The sequence below is a fragment of the Salvelinus sp. IW2-2015 genome, unplaced genomic scaffold (genome assembly GCF_002910315.2).
Source record: "Salvelinus sp. IW2-2015 unplaced genomic scaffold, ASM291031v2 Un_scaffold5959, whole genome shotgun sequence".
Taxonomy (NCBI): domain Eukaryota; kingdom Metazoa; phylum Chordata; class Actinopteri; order Salmoniformes; family Salmonidae; genus Salvelinus; species Salvelinus sp. IW2-2015.
In genome coordinates this window covers 1,137-7,500 of record NW_019947224.1, presented here as the reverse complement: position 1 = coordinate 7,500, position 6,364 = coordinate 1,137, and positions in this window count along the sequence as shown.

Below are 6,364 nucleotides of genomic sequence, written 5' to 3'. Positions count from 1 at the left end.
AGTTGTCAACTATACTATAAAGATACTATACAACATTACTGTCTGTACTCTAACATTGTAGTAGACTGTATACTGTACCATCAGTGGAATTTTTGGTTTTATAAACTGGGTGGTTCGAGCCCTGAATGCTGATTGGCTGACAGCTGTGGTATATCAGACCGTATACCACAGGTATGACAAAATATTTATTTTTACTGCTCTAATTACGTTTGTAACCAGTTTCTAATAGCAATAAGGCACCTTGGGGGTTTGTTGTATATGGCCAACATACCACGACTAAGGGCTGTATCCAGGCATAAGAACAGCCCTTGGTGGTATATTGGCTATATGCTACACCCCCTCGGGCCTTATCGCTTAATTAACGTATATTGTCATCATAGGGTCTTGTGACAGTGTGGGCTGAAAGCTGTGAGAGTCTTCAGCTTGCTCACCTCGCATGACCACTCCCAGATCTATTAGAAGTCTGGCAGCGTCTAAAGAGCTGAATCAATCCAAACGGATATCCTCCCTCAGACAGTTCAACATCAAACATCTATTTCAACTTGAATAAACAGTAGTGGTATTAAATGCTGGTGGAGACACGTTTAGAGAGAGCCTCATGAATGGATTAGATTGGTGGCTGAATGGAACTAATCTTCACTCTTGTTTCCTGAAGCCTTTGATAATGTGACTCAATTAGAAGAATGAGGAGGATTTGCCAGCCTTTCCAACAAGATTATGACCCTTTCATGTGCCTAGTAAACACACAGACAAATTTAGCTTTAATACTTGCCTACTATTCATAACAGAAAGTCAATCACAATGTAGTATGATTCTCCACTCCACAGTACTCTACAGTACTCTAATCTACAGTGTTCTACAGTACTCTACTCTACAGTACTCTACAGTACTCTACTCTACAGTACTCTACTATMCAGTACTCTACAGTACTCTACAGTACAGTACAGTACAGTACTCTTCAGTACTCTGCAGTACTCTACAGTACAGTACTCTACAGTACTATACAGTACTCTACAGTACTCTACTCTACAGTACAATACTCTACAGTACTATACTCTATAGAACTCTACAGTACAATACTCGTAGCGGTTTGGGGTTTTAAGCGTGAGAGGTGAATGGTGAGGGGTGATGAGGAGAGTTGGGTGGTAACGGTTGAGGTGAGTGGTGTTGAGGGAGGGTTGAGGGTAAGGTAAGGTGAGTGGGTGTGAGGAGGGATTAGGGGTTAAGGTGAGCTGAGTAGGGGTTGAGGATGTTTGGGGGGGTGATGAGGAGGCGTGGGTTGAGGTGAGGAGGGTGAGGAGGGTTGGTGTGGTAGGTGAGGTGAGTGGGTGGGGTGAGGAGGGTTGGGGTAAGGTGAGGTGAGGAGGGTGAGGAGGTTTGGGGGAGGTGAGTGGGGTGAGGAGTTTTGGGTGGGTGAGGTGAGGTGAGTGGGTGAGGAGGTTTGGGGGGTGAGGTGAGGAGGGTGAGGAGGGTTGAGGGGTTAAGGTGAGGGTTGAGGGGGATGAGGAGGGAGGGTAAGGTGAGGTGAGGTGGAGGTGAGGAGGTTTAGGGGTGAGTGGAGGGTGAGGAGGGTTGGGGGTGAGTGAGGGGGATGAGGAGGTTGAGGAAGGTGAGGTGAGTGGCGTGAGGAGTTTGAGGGGTGAGGTGCGGAGGGTGAGGAGGGTTGGTGGGTGAGGTGCGGATGTAGCAGGCTGTGGTGAGAGACTTTAGGTCTAATACATATTAATGCTGGGAGGAACAGAAAAGAGTCAAGTGGAGAGGGAAATGAAACCTATTAACTTTCCAGAGGGCTGGCGAAGACATGGTGCTCCATCAGCAACGTCACAAAACACACTTCAGTATGCACTCTACATCTGGGTTGGAGGTTGAACAGTCCTCCATCTTTCTATTTGACTGTTGACTGTTCACCATCACATACTGATGGGTTAACTACCTAAATTATACCTAATCAAAAAGTGTGGGGAAAAACAGGGCACCGTTACTATATTCCTCCTGATGCTTATGCATGTGTCTCTGGTGGCTGATCCCCATACATTAGCCAAGCAATTACTATACATATAAGGTATAACAATGCATTGGATAATATCATACCGTGCTATGAGATACAGCGCCGGAACGTCATCTAGGTGACTCCAGGAGCCATAACACAAGGCAGAATACTACTACTCCCCAAATGAGGCATTTCTACCCAGACTCTTCACCCCTACTAGGTCTCTCTAACCCTAGCCCTTCCCCTGACTAGGCCTCTCTATACCTAGCCCTTCCCCTACTAAGCCTCTCTACCCCTAGCTCCTTCCCCTGACTAGGGCCTCTCTAACCCCCTAGCCCCTTCCCCCTGACTAGGGCCTCTCTAACCCCCTAGCCCCTCCCCTGATAGGGCTCTCTAACCCCTAGCCCCTTCCCCCTGACTAGGCCTCTCTACTAGCCCCTAGCCCTTCCCCTGACTAGGGTCTCTAACCCCTAGCCCTTCCCCTGACTAGGGCCTCTCTAACCCCCTAGCCCTTCCCCTGACTAGGCCTCTCTAACCCCTAGCCCCTGTCCCCTGACTAGGGCTCTCTAACCCCCTAGCCCCTCCCTTCTCCCTGACTAGGGCCTCTCTAACCCCCTATCCCCTAGCCCCTTCCCCCTGACTAGGGGCCTCTCTAACCCCCTAGCCCCTTCCCCCTGACTAGGGCCTCTCTAACCCCTAGCCCTCTCCTTCCCCTGACTAGCCTCTCTAACCCCTAGCCCCTAGCCCCTTCCCCCTGACTAGGGCCTCTCTACCCTAGCCCCCTATCCCCTGACTAGGGCTCTCTACCCTAGCCCCTTCCCCCCTGACTAGGGCCTCTCTAACCCCCTAGCCCCTTCCCCCTGACTAGGGCTCTCTAACCCCTAGCCCCTTCCCCCTGACTAGGGCTCTCTTAACCCCCTAGCCCCTCCCCCTGACTAGGGCCTCTCTAACCCTACCCCTAGCCCCTTCCCCCTGACTAGGGCTCTCTACCCCCTAGCCCCTTCCCCTGACTAGGCCTCTCTAACCCCCTAGCCCTAGCCCCTTCCCCCTGACTAGGGCCTCTCTAACCCCCTAGCCCCTTCCCCCTGACTAGGGCCTCTCTAACCCCCTAGCTGCCCCTTCCCCCTGACTAGGTCCTCTCTAACCCTAGCCCCTTAGCCCCTTCCCCCTGACTAGGGCCTCTCTAACCCCCTAGCCCTTCCCCCTGACTACTCTCTAACCCCCTAGCCCCTTTTGCCCTCTCATCTGACTAGGGCCTCTCTTAACCCCTAGCCCTTTACCCCCTTTTGACTACCTCTTTCTAACCCCCTAGCCCCTCTGCCATCATTAAGACCGATAAAGAGCAGGAGTCCCAGTCCCAGGGTGGTGGGTCATTACCTGAATCAGTGGCTGTGACCCCATAACCCCCCGGTGTAGAGGCAGATCCCTGTGACTGAGCTGCTGCCCCAGGGCCAAGACCCCCGCAGCGTGCCCCTACAGCCCCACCAAGTGGAAAATTAGGGTGTGTGTGCGCGTGTGTGTGTGTGCATATAAAATGTGCCCCAGTGAACTACTCCTGGTGATGAACCGTCTGAGTCAAAGCAGCGTGATGTCAGACAGTGTGTCATCAGCATGACCAGCCTCCCTGCAGCCACCAGCCTCCCTGCAGCCACCATCCATTCACACCCCAGACAGACACACACGCGGCTACATCAACCTGCAGACATACACACATGCACACATACACACACACACACGCTGGAGAGGTAGCGATCTCCCATCCACGTCGATCTGGCCCCTGGTAAACACACACTGCAGCTGCCTCTCCCCACTGCCGGCCCATCTCCTTTCAGACTCGCAAAGCAATTTCAGCAACTGTCAAAACCCCTGGCAACAAGTTCCTTCATCTGAGGCCCCTTCTGGGTCTGTCTGCCGGGGCGGCGTAAGTCCTTTTATCCGACATACCATCAGGCCCGGCTAGATCCCATCAGGCCCGGCGTTTATTAAACAGGTTTATCTGTCTTGCTGTGTGACCCTGTCATCAGAACATACTGTGTATAACACCTTTCCCCTTTTAATTCCATCTTCCTGCTGCTCTTCCTGTCTGTTGGTGATGTGTGGTGATCAGGGGGAGGGCGGGGKTATGGCCCCTGGTCTGGGGGTGAAGGGGTTAATAGAGGTAGCTCTGTGGGAGGAGAGGAGACAGGTTCACCTCGGGGTTACCATGAGCCTATAGCTCCTCCCACCAGTCTTCAGTGATATACAGCCGAACCTTTCTGAGATATGAGGTTGGATAAACACCTCTGCTGAACACATCACTGCTTCACTGCCCTAGCTGACTCTTATCAGCTAGCAGGGCGACGCGCTCTAGATCTGGCTACAACTTTTGAGGGACAACAGTGACTGAGAAGATTCAGTCATTTTCTTTGACCTGGCGTGCCCTGACTACAGCTGGCCTGGTTTCACATCTGTTTMTGCCATCTTGCCAACTCCTATAGTAATTGTCACACATAGGGGTTGGCAAGAKAGCACAAGCAGATCAGAAACCAGGCTAGACTAGAGTGGCTACAGGTACCAAAACAACCCTTTGTCACTAATAATTCCACAGTAGACTGGGTCAGTGTAACGAGACAAAGCAGAGATGAACATCAAAGATAAGGAGGAATGAATCCAAGCGGCTCCGATATCAATATCACATCTATCCTGTTACCGGGTTACCGCGGCGACAACAAAACCCTGCGATCAAACGGCCAACAATCAAAAGGCCTACTTCAAAAGACACAAGCCTATCCTCATTCCATACAGTATGTATCACTTCTCAAAAGGAAGTGTTCGTTAAGTCTGTGGTGCCCCACCTCCTTAGGGTTATACAAGAGGACACTGGACAGAAGGGTGAGTGGACTTCCTATTGGCAAGGGCAAACTATGCTTTGCTCTATCAGGGAGTCCATCGTAGTAAGTTCAGTGTATAGCCCCAACAGTGATACATGATAATATTGATCCTAACAAGTCAATATCAACAACACATATTTATGGCTTTATGGTGTAGATGTTACCACAGCTGAAGGGGGTAGGTGATACACAGCTGAAGGGGTAGATGATACCACAGCTGAAGGGGGTAGATGATACCACAGCTGAAGGGGGTAGATGATACACAGCTGAAGGGGTAGATGATACCGCAACTGAAGGGGTAGATGATACCACAGCTGAAGGGGTTAGATGATACCACAGCTGAAGGGGGTAGATGTTACCACAGCTGAAGGGTTAGATTATACCACAGCTGAAGGGGGTAGATGATACCACAGCTGAAGGGGGTAGATGTTACCACAGCTGAAGGGGTAGATGATACCACAGCTGAAGGGGGTAGATTATACCACAGCTGAAGGGGGTAGATGTACCACAGCTGAAGGGGGTAGATGTTACCAAGCGTGAAGGGGGTAGATTATACCACAGCTGAGGGGGTATTACACAGCTGAAGGGGTAGATGATACCACAGCTGAAGGGGTTAGATTATACCACAGCTGAAGGGGGTAGATGATACACAACTGAGGGGTAGATGATACACAGCTGAAGGGGGTAGATGATCCACAGCTGAAGGGGTAGATGATACCACAGCTGAAGGGGGTAGATGTTACCACAGCTGAAGGGGGTAGATGATACCACAACTGAGGGGGTAGATGTTACCACGCTGAAGGGGGTAGATGTTACGCAGCTGAAGGGGTAGATGTTACCGCAGCTGAAGGGGTAGATGTTACCACAACTGAAGGGTAGATGTTACCACAGCTGAAGGGGGTAGATGTTACCGAGCTGAAGGGGTAGATGTTACCACAGCTGAAGGGGGTAGATGATTTCTAAGGTATTCACAGGGAGGTTACACAAGGCATGGCAAACATAATAGCATCTCCTCCATTTGATTGACCTAATACTGTATGTTTCCTACATTATCTCCCTCCATTTGATTGACCTAATACTGTATGTTTCCCCTACATTACTCCCCTCCATTTGATTGACCTAATACTGTATGTTTCCTACATTACTCCCCTCCATTTGATTACCTAATACTGTTATGTTTTCCTACATTACTCCCCTCCATTTGATTGACCTAATACTGTATGTTTCTACTAATTACTCCTACATTTGATTGACCTAAACCTGTATGTTTCCTACATTACTCCCTCAATTTGATTGACCTAAATACTGTATGTTTTCCTACAATACTCCTCCATTTGATTGACCTAATACTATATGTTTCCTACATTACTCCCCTCCATTTGATTGACCTAATACTGTTATGTTTCCTACTTACTCCCCTCCATTTGATTGACCTAATACTGTATGTTTCCTACAATACTCCCCTCCATTTGATTGACCTAATACTGTAATGTTTCCTACATTA